The following is a 15,664-nucleotide window of genomic DNA, read 5'->3' on the forward strand; positions in this document are numbered from 1 at the left end:
CAGAGACAAAATTAACATCAGATCAATGCACAGGAAAATTGAGAGATTTTTTCCTACCCGTTCCTGTGATAGAGGAAAATGCAAAATGTGATATTTGTTTTCAATGTAGCCTTTGAAGCCTGCGATGCAAAGCAACGGCAAGATTAATCCCAGGTTTCTGCCCAACCCTATTAAAACGTTGACGTTGCTGCGTTTGGAAGGGTTTTATCCAAATGAAAGGACAAACCACATGGATATAGCTGAGTGGCACACGGCCAGATCTTCCATACACCCCCGCTAAACTCACCTGATATCCAAACTCACCCTATACAAAATTCCATTAAAATATATAGCGAATCCTCTGCCATTTCCCACATACAAAACATGGCATAACTAGGATTGCAATTAGGAAATGGGGTGGGCACTGCTTTGTTTCTACTTATTCACTTTTCTGCAATCAATTGTGGGGGCTCACCCTTGAGCCTAGGCACTAGGTTCTGAAACAATATCCATACAATAGGGCTGAATAACTTCCAACCCTGGGTGAGCTCGCTCTCACTCCCCTAGACGGGTTTCAATTCATTCTCATTAGTAATTTATATTTCTTCGTTAAGTAATCCACCATTTTTGTTATAATATTTCCAATATTTCAATTGTTTATTTATTCCTAACCAATCAGTGTTTCAAAATGATTGCCAATGCATTTCGGACATCCGTCCATCATCAGGGCTATCAACACTATTTGTTATCAATCAATGATATTCACAACACCATGACCCATTCCCAATGGTTCACCCAAACGTGAAATCGTAAAGTAAATGCATGCACATACCAGGATAAAGTTGTGTTCCATCATGGCGTTCACATCAATATAACAAGTCAAAAAAATACAAAAACATCCATTATAGATCATTGTTAAACCTCATTTCACAATATAATATCATAATATACCAAACGCTTTCTACCTGTTTGGCTTTTCGTCCCCAGAGTGTATGTTCACCTCTGTTGCCAGTATCCTTATCTAGCGCGTATCCTCTGAAACAGATATTTATATATATGTGTATAACTATTTCTTTATCTGTGGTCCCCCTCCTTCAGTATTCCCACTTAGCCTCCTCTTCCGCTGTGCTTACCTCTACTCTCCTGCTCTCCGTACGCGACAGCTATTCAAAAAGAGCTGGCGCCACTCGTAATGGCATTTATCAACACTTCGCATTCCCGCGCATGCGCGCTGCTGTGCGCGATGCCGTGATGCGTTTCACTGATCTCCTCCGCGCATGCGTGAATGTGTCTTTACAACACTTCAGAAATATTATACATATATCTGCTTGTATAACTGTCTGTCTATTTAAGTAAGTTTAACTCTAGGATTCACTGACTATTTGATTACACAACAACTGTTATTCACTATGAGTGTGTGAATGTAAATGTTAATTCTATATCAAACAGCTACCATTATAACCTGATCACTTTTATTGGAGGATCCCTAACCCTGGGATCAATACGTACTTACCAATAAGATTGAGTTCACTGTTAGGCAGCGATTAGCTGCCTTAAGTCCCACAGGGAAATTAACCCCTGCGGGACGTACTGTGAACTCCAACATTAGACACATTATTGCAATTGACTCCATTATTAAGTAGTGTTAAGCTGCCTTAAGTTCCACAGGGCATAAATTCCAGCATTTTTATCAGTCATGATTTTTCTTTACTTTTAACAAATCTTTCTTATGTAGCACACATATTTTTCATCATAGAAAACACATAAAATTCAACTCCTCATTAATGCCCCCTGGTCTCAGGGAGTCAAGCCGGTCGATCCAAAACGATTCTCGTTGATTCAATCTTCTTCCCAAATCCTCATGTGCATTGTTCTGTCTAATAGCCTCCAAGACTTGAATCCTCATCTGGCTGATGTTATGCTTCATTATGTTCCAATGTCTGGCTACTGCCGAATTCGGATTGTTATTTCGAATACACGATCTATGTTCGTTCCATCTCAATTTACCAGGTCTCTTAGATTGTCCAACATAGTAGATGCCACACGGACATTTAATACTGTATACTATGTTCGAAGTGTCACATGTTGCGTATCCCTTAAGTTTTATTTTTTCACCTGTACGATGGTGATCAACTGTATCCCCTTTTATTATGAAATTACAGTTACTGCAATGCAAGCAGGGATAAGTTCCTTTTCTCAATATATCCATTGCTCTCTTTTCAGGTCTTGTTTTAACCAATCTATCTCTCAAGTTTGCACTCCTCTTATACGCAAAAGTTGGTAATTCCCTGAATAAGTGTTCAACTCGCATATCATTGGTCAGTGTACTCCAGTTCTTCTTAATTACACTCTTTATCTTCGTGCTTTGTACTGAGTAACATGACACATATACAATATTCGGTTCCTTCTTCTCTCTCCTTGTGCCACTTGCTGTAGGTTCCATCACTCGTTCTTTAGCAGATTCTATCTCCGCTGGTTTATACCCTCTTGCTTCAAACCTCCTCCCCATGTTCTCAATTTCTACCGCGCATGTTCTTGGGTCATTAACAATCCTTTTTACTCTCATCATTTGACTGAAGGGCACATTTCTAATTAGACTCGGTTGGTGAAAACTTAGTCGATGAAGTAAATTATTTCGATCTGTTTCTTTTCTGTAGATGCCGGTCAGAAAATTATTGTTGTGAATGCGTATTTCTACATCTAGGAAGTGAATTCGTGTTCTTGAGGTTTCTTTTGTATAAAAGATTCCTCTGGGCCATTCCATATTCCAAAGATGTCATCTATAAATCTGACCCACATTGTTATATAATTTCTCCATACTGCATGATCAAGTACATATTCCTTTTCGAATTTGTGCATGAAAGTATTTGCATATGTGGGAGCCATTGAGGCCACCATCGCTGTCCCAGATTTTTGAATATGTATTCGAAATAACAATCCGAATTCAGCAGTAGCCAGACATTGGAACATAATGAAGCATAACATCAGCCAGATGAGGATTCAAGTCTTGGAGGCTATTAGACAGAACAATGCACATGAGGATTTGGGAAGAAGATTGAATCAACGAGAATCATTTTGGATCGACCGGCTTGACTCCCTGAGACCAGGGGGCATTAATGAGGAGTTGAATTTTATGTGTTTTCTATGATGAAAAATATGTGTGCTACATAAGAAAGATTTGTTAAAAGTAAAGAAAAATCATGACTGATAAAAATGCTGGAATTTATGCCCTGTGGAACTTAAGGCAGCTTAACACTACTTAATAATGGAGTCAATTGCAATAATGTGTCTAATGTTGGAGTTCACAGTACGTCCCGCAGGGGTTAATTTCCCTGTGGGACATAAGGCAGCTAATCGCTGCCTAACAGTGAACTCAATCTTATTGGTAAGTACGTATTGATCCCAGGGTTAGGGATCCTCCAATAAAAGTGATCAAGGTTATAATGGTAGCTGTTTGATATAGAATTAACATTTACATTCACACACTCATAGTGAATAACAGTTGTTGTGTAATCAAATAGTCCGTGAATCCTAGAGTTAAACTTACTTAAATAGACAGACAGTTATATGAGCAGATATATGTATAATATTTCTGAAGTGTTGTAAAGACACATTCACGCATGCGCGGAGGAGATCAGTGAAACGCATCACGGCATCGCGCACAGCAGCGCGCATGCGCGGGAATGAGAAGTGTTGATAAATGCCATTACGAGTGGCGGCAGCTCTTTTTGAATAGCTGTCGCGTACGGAGAGCAGGAGAGTAGAGGTAAGCACAGCGGAAGAGGAGGCTAAGTGGGAATACTGAAGGAGGGGGACCACAGATAAAGAAATAGTTATACACATATATATATAAATATCTGTTTCAGAGGATACGCGCTAGATAAGGATACTGGCAACAGAGGTGAACATACACTCTGGGGACGAAAAGCCAAACAGGTAGAAAGCGTTTGGTATATTATGATATTATATTGTGAAATGAGGTTTAACAATGTTCTATAATGGATGTTTTTGTATTTTTTTGACTTGTTATATTGATGTGAACGCCATGATGGAACACAACTTTAACCTGGTATGTGCATGCATTTACTTTACGATTTCACGTTTGGGTGAACCATTGGGAATGGGTCATGGTGTTGTGAATATCATTGATTGATAACAAATAGTGTTGATAGCCCTGATGATGGACGGATGTCCGAAATGCATTTGCAATAATTTTGAAACACTGATTGGTTAGGAATAAATAAACAATTGAAATATTGGAAATATTATAACAAAAATGGTGGATTACTTAACAAAGAAATATAAATTACTAATGAGAATGAATTGAAACCCGTCGAGGGGAGTGAGAGCGAGCTCACCCAGGGTTGGAAGTTATTCAGCCCTATTGTATGGATATAACTAGGATTGCATCCATCATCCGTTCACAGTGAAAGGTCTACACTACTTTGCCAACTCAAAAGATATGGGAGCTCATGTTTGAAATCAATGACATGTAAGGGAAGTCGTAAGGGGTATAGAGATGAGCCCAATTTGCTACACTAGTAAAACCAGTACCCAATAATGGAGTACTCAGAGTGCACAGAAAACCCCCGCGTTATTCAAAACTTTAAAACTCAGCAACAGCATAAAATCAGCTCTCAAAATTAGAATAGATGTGAGTGGTTTTTAAACAAGAAACACGTCAGTTGTGTCATCACAATGCAGTGTCAATTACAAAAGATACAAGTACATCTCATTGGTTAGCCTTTTTCCTACATATAAAATATATAGGTGTTAGTTCTAACATTGGGTAAAAGGTATCTGAGGGCTCCTCCTGGGCCCAACCCACTTTAGATAATATTTTCAATGTTTCATCACATTGATAATTAATTGGTTGGCGCTGTTCCTTATAGGCGGTGTGACACAAGGGATTTTTATTGTTTGGCAATTTGCTCACCAACCTTGGACTTCTTCACAGATGTCAAGTTATGAGAGAGACATATGGTGAGGGAGAGAAGTCCATGGTCTGCAATTATTCCAATTAAAAGTAACTTAAATCCTTTCCTTGGTACAAAATGACTCAAAATTTGAGTTACAGCTCCATATTTCAACTAGGATAAAACATTGGTCCCATTAGTGAGCAATAGTGTGAGACTCACGTGGAAGATATGTCCTTATTGTGGATGCACAAAACACATGTCAGCTAAAAATGAATTTGAATTTGATATTGCACAACATGTCATTGTGCACTCTACATCACAGTCATGGGCTGCAATTAACCATACAACTAACATTTATTAAACCTTTATCTCTATCTTCTAATGTCTACTAATATTCAGAGAAAATCAGTCAATGATTTTGTGCACAAACTTCAGTGCAAATTGATAAATTATATATGCTGTGCACAGTTGATTTAAAATGCAAGCAAATAACTGTGGAAGAAATGATTGTGCAGGCAAACTGAACAATGGTTCCATTGATTATTTTGTAGAACAGGAAAGAAAATAATATCGAAATGTAACTCTTCCTTCCGTTGCTGCCATTCTAAGCAGTTAGGATGAACATGGTAAGAACTTTTTAGAGGGTTGGCTGAGTTTCAAGGGAGGTGGTTCTTATTGACACATTACATCACAGAAAAAGGCTGGCACATTTACATTTCAAATAGGTGCAATTTATATTAATTGGCAGGCTTAAGGAGAGAGCTTAAAAAGGCTGGCAGGAGGCTGGCTTCAATCTTGGGCTGGTGTGGGCATCTCAGAACAGTCTTGCAGTCTCTGGTCCTCTTAATCTCTGACTGACCCTGAAGGCGTGTGACAAGTGCTGACAGGCAGGCTGAAGAAAAGATGTTATGGACTCCTTCCAAGCTCAGAGGAGAATAGAGACAGATAAAGGGAACCACTCCTGCATGGGTTTTCCTGATTGATGCTGAAAGAGAGAAGTCCAAAAGGTGCACATAATAAAGCTTCATTCCTGGTGAGTGTCTGGTTAACTGAGGTATATGTAGCTTTAAAATCACAAGCGTTGGTTTCGATTTTGTAGGTATTTTACATATGAGGCATCCCAAAGTCTCTTTGCTCCCCACAATACTGAAGAGGAGTGTATTTCCCAATGCAGAATTTGTTGCCAAAATATAATAATTGCAAAGAATAGAAGTTACCGCTCTCAGAGTTAAGTTTCTCAAGGTCGTTGCATAGTTTTTTCTGCCAAGTTAGAAATGTGAGAGAGGGCTACCGTAATTCTCTTAACTTCTGGAGGGATCATCGCAGGGGGCAAAATGTGTGCTAAATATTGCTGCTGGAATTGCAAACACATTGTATTATTCTAGCAGAGTGTGAAGTTAGCATGGGGAAGTAAACAAAGCCACATATTTCTTCAATGCATTACATGTGCTGTTTTATTTTTTTCATGAGGCTATATTATTTATAAAGTACTTGCAAAAGAAACAAGTCAACTCTGGTATTTATTTTTGTGCCATGGTTTCTTTGGAAATCATGCAGAGGTGAAGTAAGTGATAATTGCATTTTACTGCAGTCAGTATTTCACTGTATCACATGTGGTAAAATGCAAAGCAAAGATAGTCACTGTAAATTGTGTCCTTCTAAGAGGCGCTGAATGTTCATATTTGGTTTACATGGTAAATGTATTCTGAGAAATAAGCCAAAAGGGCAGAATATGGATTTGTAAATAAAATATTGCAGGGGCATACAGTCATCATTTAGAGTGTACTAAGTCCAGTCTTTGCTTACCGTTAGTGACTCTGGTATAAGAACAATTATTCGGCAGTACTCTGAAGTTAGGCTCACCACTATGCCACAGAATACCAAAATACCACCAACCAAAAATACCACAGACCAAACATACCACCAACCAAAAATGCCACCAACCAAAATGACCACTAAACAATACCTCTAACAAACCACATCTATCATCCAAAAATATAGCAGTTGCCCTACCCCTTGAACTTTAAAGGCAAAAGAAAATGGTTATATCCATCAGAGTCCTGCCACAACACCTCCAATCTAAAATATACCATGTTTCCTGCCACCACAGATGATTTTAAAATCTGACAGATTATGCTACAAGCTAGATCCAACCCAAAATACGATGATGAGTTCCAACCAGAGCTGCAGCCAAATCAGCCCCAATGTGTTGCAAATTCAGATCCAGCCCAAAACATTCTAAATTACCATGTGTCCTGCAACCAGAGCTGCAATCAAATCAGCCCAAAATGGCCAGTGACTGTTGGGGTGATCTTTGATCTAGTCTGCATTTCCTAAATAAGTGCTTGTGATTTAAAGAAGTCGAGATAAATGAGTATCGACTTCTCAGCGCAAAGTGTATACAGGCGTGCCCCTGTGCTAACTCTGTTTGTGAAACTAAGACTTCATGAAGAATTAAGTTAATTTGTACGTTGAAGTGAAGTAGTAAGGTTTTTTATCAGAGTGGGTGATGCAGTGTGTAAGAAAGCGGGGTAAGAAATGTTATAACTTGAGAAGTGAAAGAGGAACACCTTTCGACAACGAGGTAGCCCCAAACATAAGAACTGAGCAATTGAATACAAAACATGGAGACCAGGCTAAAATTACAGCTTTTTTCCCTCAAGTTCCATCACAAACATAGAGCCAGGCAGTTCACACTGTATAGTCTATTCCTGATTCTATAACAGCAGACATTGGTAATGCTATTAATGATGGTCTAGAGATTTCTGAGCGAAATTTAAGAGAAGTGGAAAGATGCATCAGTATATCTATGGTGGATGTGTGTATCAGCTTAGAGGAAGAAATTCAAGCATGACAATTTCCCTCTTCCAGGTTAAGTGTTACCCCAAAGTTGTTTGAGTCCCCTGGCAATCATGGGAATGAGGAAGCAGACACAACATGTCACTCGCAAATGACAGATGAAATTCTATCGACTGTAGGAGACACCTCTCATACTCGCACGAATGTTGGTAAAAGGTCTGCTCTCCTTTTTCAAGGAAATGACACATATGTAACTAACTATATGGAAGAGGGCAGCAGTCCACTTATTGCTCTAAACCCAGTTTTTCAGTCATGTATTCAACTATACAATATGGTAGTATAAGAGGTTAGAGCAAATACTTCTACAATACTTGAACTAAAAACATGGTTATGAAGAGAATTGCTGTAGCAAATGGTGGCAAGTTAGAAACAGTGAAGGTGAAGTCAGCAAATCAGAGTGATGACCCGGAAAGGAAGACAGATGTTGAAAACATATGCTCAGAATTTGTAAGAAAAGTAAGAAACAAAATAGGGAGAAAGTTGAGAAGAAGACTAAAAATACAAAAGGTCAAGTAAGACAGAGGAACAGAGGGTCAAGAAAATGTGTAAGAAGCATATTTTGTTTGGCGGTCACCTCATGCCTAAAGTCATCGTCATTAATGATACACAAAAATCTATACAAATTTTATGCTAAGAATTTTGAGACTGTGTTTAAGGGGTTAATTCATAGAATTTAGCGCACAAGTGGCGCATGTGGCTGGTGCACAGAGTGCGCGTGAGGCAGTCTGCGCCAACCGCGTGCACCAAAACCAATTTAAGCGCACAGCGTATTCATAGATACTTATATCCATAACCAGCCATGGCTCAGAGTGGTGCAGCGACCCTGCAGCAGCACCAGTTATGCCCCCAACCCCACCCCGTGTGCCAAAAACATCGGTCAAATCCAGTACATGGCGCAAAGGCCAGTTGACCAGCATACAGCCCTCCCAACCACGAAAACGCGTGGAAAACTCACCGTGCACCCCTCAGAATACATGTTCCCCACTCGCACCAGCGAAATTGCATGGAAAACTCCCCACGCACCCCTCGGAATAAGTGTACACCGCTCGCGCTAGCGAAATCACGTGTAAAACTCCCCGTGCACCCCTTTGAATACGCGTACCCTGCTCGCCTAGCAAAATCGCGTGTAAAACTCCCTGCGCACCCCTCGGAATATGCGTACCCCGCAGGGCCAGCAAATCATGTATAAAACTCCCCACACACCCCTCCACATACGCATACCCCGCTCGTGCTTGCGAAATCGCAGTTTAAACTCCCCACGCACCCCTCGGAATAGTTGTGCCCCGCTGCGTCAGGTAAAATGCATAGAAAAAGTCCCCCCTGTGGTGTGGGCTGCCTGCGGGGCATTGACTGGGGTGATGGGCTGCTTGCAATCCATGGACTGGGGTGATGGGTTGCCTGCAGGGCATGGACTGGGGTGATGGGCTGCCTGCGGGCCATGTAATGGGGTGATGGGCTGCCTGTGGGGCATGGGCTGGGGTGATGGGCTGCCTGCAGGGCATGGACTGGGGTTATGGGCTGCCTGCGGGCTATGGACTGGGGTGATGGGCTGCCTGCGGGGCATGGGGAGGGTGGATGGGCTGCCTGCGGGGCATGCCCAGGCGTTATGGGTTGCCTGTGGGCCATGGACTGGGGTGATGGGCTGCTGTGGGGCATGCCCAGGGGTGATGGGCTGCCTGCGGGCCATGGGGAGGATGGATGGGCTGCCTGCACATATTCCGGGGGTGCGCATGGACTTTCACACGCGATAGGCCTGGCGCGAGCATGGTACGTGTATTCCTGGGGTGCGCAGGGAGTTTTACATGTGATGGGCCTGGCGCGAACGGGGTACATGTATTCCGGGGGTACACGTGGACTTTCACACGCGCTTGGCCTGGCGCAAGCATGGTACGTGTATTCCGGGGTGTGCGTGGACTTTCACATGTAATTTCGCTGGCGTGAGCGGGGTACGTGTATTCCGGGGTGCGCGTGGACTTTCACATGTGATTTCGCTGGCGTGAGCGGGGTACGTGTATTCCGGGGGCACGTGTGGACTTTAACACGCGATTGGCCTGGCACAGCATGGTACGTGTATTCCGGGGTGTGCGTGGACTTTCACATGTGATTTCGCTGGCGTGAGCGGCGTACGTGCATTTCAGTGGTGCGCATGGACTTTCACACGCGATTGGCCTGGCGCAAGCGTGGTACATGTATTCCGGGGTGCGCGTGGACTTTCACATGTGATTTTGCTGGCGTGAGCGGGGTACGTGTATTCGGGGGGTGCGTGTGGACTTTCACACGCGATTGGCCTGGCGCGAGTGTGATACGTGTATTCTGGGGGTGCGCTGGGACGTGTACACGTGATAGGCCTGGCGCGAGCAGGGTAAGTGTTTTCCGGGGGTGCACATGGACTTTCACAAGCGATTGGCCTGGCGCGAGCGGGATACGTGTATTCCGGGTGTGCGCAAGGAGTTTTACATGTGATTTGGCAGTGTGTGCCCTCCCAGGTGTGCTCCCCCTCCCCATGCCCGGCAGGCTGCCCACACCAAAGGGGACCACCCCACACCCCTGGCCATGCCCCACAGGCAGCCCGTCACCCAAGGCTGTTAGGGAGAATTCTCTGTTTAGGCTGAATTTACTAACCTAGTGAGTCCCCCAGCAGCTTTGCTGGATTTCTGGAGTTTGTTTTTTTCCATCCTGCCAAGAGTGAGACTCTTTTCTCCCACTCTTGGCCATGAATGGTTGATTCCTTCGAATGTCAATGTGTTCTATGGGCTATGGGGTCTTCTACTCCATAGGGTCTCATGTGTTTTACTATGTGTGTTACACCGCACCCTCCGTGCCGTAACACTGGGGTGTCCTAGAGGATCCCCACCATAGACTCCATACCCTGGGACTGACTACTGTCTCCCAGGGCATGTAAAGTCACCATTGGCTTTACTAGACCTAAATTTACTAACAGAACTAGTACAAACCATCCTATTGTTGACTTACTGGTAGGGGTAATTTGATTACCCCCGGATCTGTTGTTCGAGGGGGCACTGTCCCGTCCCCCCTCGTCGAGTTTTGGCTGGTGTCAGTGGAAACTACTTTTTATATTTGACCCTGAATATATTCCTATGGGATTCTTCCCATTGTTGGAGGCTAATACTTTTTCACGTTAGTCTCTAACCTACCGCCGGTTTATTTGTCTTTAATAAATCTACCGTTTGGTATTTTCTGCCAGAACTCGGTTTTTAAAATGGCGTAGGTGTTCGCCTCTGTAACTCCAAACCAAAGGTTGAGCCCTTTGTTCCACTTTCGATAGGCTTCTGCACAGAAGCCCTCCAAAGTGGTGTCATTCTGTCTGGGTACCACAGGTGGTGTGGGAGGGGGTTTAGGCACCCTGGACTGAGTTGCCTTGCCAACTCAAGTCGCACTCTGGTGTGTTTGGCCCAAGTGGTGAGCCACCCCGCTCACCACTTAAAGTGTTTTGATTGACATCTAGGTTGAATGAATGGAGATTTTTCTGCATAAAAGCAGGGCTTTTGGGACTGGATCTTCAGAAGTCGCCACAGGACCTAAGAATCCGACGAGGGTAAAGCTGAGCTGACCTGCAACGACGTCACCTCCGGTGGAGCCCTGCTGAACCGACTCACCACTTCCCAACGACAGAGGAGATCTCCCTGCTGGAGAGTCTTCTTCCTCTGACTGGTCGGAACAACCAGTCCCTTTGCTTTTTCTTTGCTTCCAGGGCGTAGTGGTCAAATTGCCGTGCTGAGCATCCCGGCAACTGGATAGCCACTAGCCCGTACCGTGACCAAAAGGTGGTGCCTTGTGACGGAGCACTCTGCGGCTGGTCTCTTCCCTGGTGGTGCAACGATCTACAACTTTCCTTCGACGACGAGACCAGCTCATCTCTTGGCAAAGCCCCGACTTGCATCCACCACTAGGAACAACTGCCCTCGCCGGAGCTGTCCCTTCACTTACAAGGTACCGTGTCCGCCTGGCTTCCCTTGTGACGGTTAGCGCGAGGTGTCTTAAATCCTTACCTTTCCATCGGGTTGCCTCCAGACCTTCTTAACTTTTTATTCTAAACTGGTCCAACCTTTCTGTGACAATTTGCTACAGAGACTTGAAGTGCATTTCCACTGTGATACTTTTTGGGGACATATCGCCTTGCCTCTCTCCGCGTGAGCCTGGCCTCTGAACTTTGTGATCTACAGTAGACCCTGCCTTACTTGCCTTGCATTTGTTTCGTAAAAGTGTTGGTACCGAGTTGGTTTCATACCCTACCTTTTCTCTCCCGTTCTAACGAATATTAGAGTGCCATCTTGGTTAAAGCATTCACCTCTGTCTGCAAATAAGTGGTGCCGTTGAACCTAGACTTGTCGAAATATTGTTAGGGGATTGATATACTTATAGTAATTGTAATTGAAGTTGTTTGCCATATTAGTGCCAGTGTGTTTTTCATAGATGTGTTTTTAGATTAAATAATTATATATCTTTACACCGAAGCTCTGTTCCGTGTCAGCTTGTTCTACTGTGTAAATTTCCCTATCTTGTATACTCCACATACTGCCTAACTTTTCTTGAGGGAAGTCTGACTGCTCAGCCACAGCTACCAAGTGAATCTGTGTGGTACAGACTGCTACCAAGTGGGTTTACTGCCAAACACCTGTAGTCTTAAATCTTTTGCAGTGGTCCCAGAGGGAACTGCACAGGTTTCTGTCTAACACTGGTGTACAGCGGTGGGATTTGTATCGAGTATACAGTTTAGAGTGCTTTTCAACACTTTAGGATAACTAACCACAAAGCTTAGCACTAAAAAGTAACTTTCAAAAACATGTCTACTATGGAAGTTTACAGCCAAGAGTCCTTGTCAGGCGAAAATACTGAGAGTTTGAGAGCTCTCTGTAGACAAAAGAATCTTTCTTTAAGAGGCAAGAAAGTAGAACTGATGGAAAACCAAAGTCTGGGTACTGGTTCAGAGGAACCAACTTCTCCAGCAAATGTAGATAACAGTGATGGTGCTGATCTAAATCAAAGTTCTGATGATAGTGATGAAGAGGCTGAAGAGGAAGAAGAGGTTAATAAAACAGTCTCCCCTGCTCCTCTGTCTGCCTTACCAGCTGTACCTACTGGGCCTATAACAGGTCCCACACTAAGTCCTCAAGTCCTTGAACTAGAAAAAATGAAAATAGACTTGGAATTCAGAAGGATTACTGCTCAAACTGAACAGAAACACCAAGAAATGCAACAAATTCTTAGGCTCAGAGAAATGGAGCTCAAGCATGAGTTAGAAATGAAAAAGTTGTCTGTCGAAACTGCTTCTGTCTCTGGCTCCTCTAGAAGTTCCAGTCCCAAAAGAACCCAGATGCCTAAGGAATTAATTGGTATGTATGAACCAAAGTTGGATGCGTTGGATTGGCTGAGTTTGTCATGGGCTCCAGAACATCACAGGTAATGAGCTACTTACCTGGTTGTTCTCTAGGCTCCCCCCTGTTGCAACTGATGTGGTAATGGAGTTGGGGGAGGAGGATAGGAAAGAGTGCGAAAGTGTGAAACTGGCTTTGATAGCTAGATTTGGGAAGACCCCTTCCCAGTATCTTAAGAGGTTAAGAACCCTCAAAAAGCATGATGGCACCACTTGGGCTACCTGGGTGAGTGAAGGGTTGAAAAACGTAGAGGGATGGATTAAGGGTTACAAAGTGAACACTTATGAGGGTATGAAGAATCTTTTTATGTTGGAGTCTATTTATGATGCCTGTTCTCCTGAGCTCAGACAGCACTTGGCTGATTCGAAGGAATTGTATTCCAGGAAGCTAGCTAAGGCTTCTGATTTGTGGGTTGCCAACAGGGCTACTCATAAGGATTCTGGGGCAACTCAGAAAAAGGATGAGGGAAAACAGCCTAAAAAAGACTCAAAAGAGAATTCTAATAACTCAAATTCCAAAGAGGGCCCCAAACAAAACCATAAGGGTAAGCCATAAGCAAAACCGCAGCAGAATAGTGTACCTTCTGGTGCCAAACCAGAGGGAGGCCAGAACAAGCCACCATTCCAGAAAGCATTCGGTAAATGCTTTGTTTGTGGCTCTACTGACCATGTGAAAGGAGATCCCAGATGCAAGGGTAAACCTTCAGGGGTCGAGCTTGTCTCCTTAGCCTTTGCTCCAGAGGAGGAAGTCCAAATGGCAAGTGGAAACTTTCTACTGCTGGCTGATGAACCCACTGGAGTCTCAGCCAGTGTTTCTTTAGTGTCCCTGGGTTTGTGGGAACAACAGAATTTAGATGTCTATAATTCTATCCCAGATAATACTAAAGAGTATTATAAGGACAGTGTCCAGGTAAATCGTCAGGAGACTCCTGCCATTAGGGACACTGGGGCCAGCATAACTGTGGTGGATAAATCTTTTTTTCAGGTTGAGGATGTTGCTAAGGCACCCAAACACCTCACCAAGTTAGCTGGAGGGCCTGTGCAGATGCTTCCCCAATTACCAGTTCTCATCCAGTGTAACGACATGACTGTGAAGATATCTGTCAGCATACAGAGTGAGGTACCAGGACGAGTTCTGTTGGGTAACGATTTAAAAACTCTCAGAATTGTGTCTCATACCCCCAGATCTCCTAGTAAACGGTTACAGGAGCTAACCAGACCTGCAAGGGAGAGAACCATGAGAGGTACTCCCCAGGAGATGATGAAGAAAGATATCACTCCTGCTCCACTGGAATTGTCAGCTGCTGTCTCAAAGAAATCAGAAGCGAAAGGGAAACCTACAACTTCTATACCAAAACCAGCAGCCAGAATTTCAGTGCAGCCAACAAGGACTTCCCCTCGGTTGTCCAAAGTTACACCCGTAACTCCCCCTCCCGCTGAGGCTGTGAGGGTTGTACAACCCTGTATGGTAGAATTAGACTCTGAAGAAGAGCTAATGGAAGGCAAGGAACTCATTGGAGATCTGGATCCTGTTGACCATCCTGAGCTGCAGTCTTTACTGGCAGAAGGTGGACCCAACAGGGCAGACTTCAGTAAGGGACAGAGAGAATGTCCAACTCTGGAAGGTCTTCGCCACCAGGCAGAAGCTCAGGCTGAGGGGCAAGAGCCTGGGAAATATAGGTTGCACTGGGAAGATGGCCTCTTCTACAATGAACCAACCGAGTCTGCACCTGGAGACTACAAATGACTTGTAGTACCCCAAGAGAAGAGACAACAGTTCTTGCAGTTAACCCACACGATTCCTTTGGCTGGGCACTTGAGTTTCAAGAAGACTAAGGAAAGGCTCTCTCTCTACTTTTATTGGCCGAAGATGGGGACCGAAGTAGAAAAACACTGCAGGAGCTGCCACACCTGCCAGACCTCTGGTAAAGTTGGCTCCAAGAATGTGGCACCTTTAGTGCCTCTCCCAGTTGTGGGAGTCCCATTTGAGAGAGTAGGGATTGACATTGTTGGTCCCCTTGATCCTCCAACCTCCTCAGGCAACAGGTTTATACTTGTTGTAGTAGACCATGCTACTAGGTATCCTGAGGCAATTCCTATGAGGACTTTTACAGCTCTGGCTGTATCTAAGGCCCTCCTTGGTATTTTTACCAGGGTCGGGTTTCCTAAGGAAGTAATCTCTGACAGGGGGTCAAACTTTATGTCCCACTACATGAAAGCCATGTGGAAAACCTGCGGAGTTACTTACAAGTTCTCAACAGCTTATCACCCACAAACCAATGGGTTGGTAGAAAGGTTCAACCGAACCATGAAGAGCATGATAGGTGCTTTAGAAGCACCCCTTAAACGGAAGTGGGACCTTCTACTGCCATGCCTTCTCTTTGCTTATAGAGAAGTCCCTCAGGAGGGAGTAGGTTATTCTCCCTTTGAGCTCCTCTAAGTCCCTCAGGAGGGAGTAGTTTATTCTCCCTTTGAGGTCATCCCGCCAGAGGTCCATTGGCCCTGATTAAGG

This window comes from Ambystoma mexicanum, chromosome 2p, assembly GCF_040938575.1.
Source record: "Ambystoma mexicanum isolate Mex_15411 chromosome 2p, UKY_AmexF1_1, whole genome shotgun sequence".
Lineage (NCBI taxonomy): Eukaryota > Metazoa > Chordata > Amphibia > Caudata > Ambystomatidae > Ambystoma > Ambystoma mexicanum.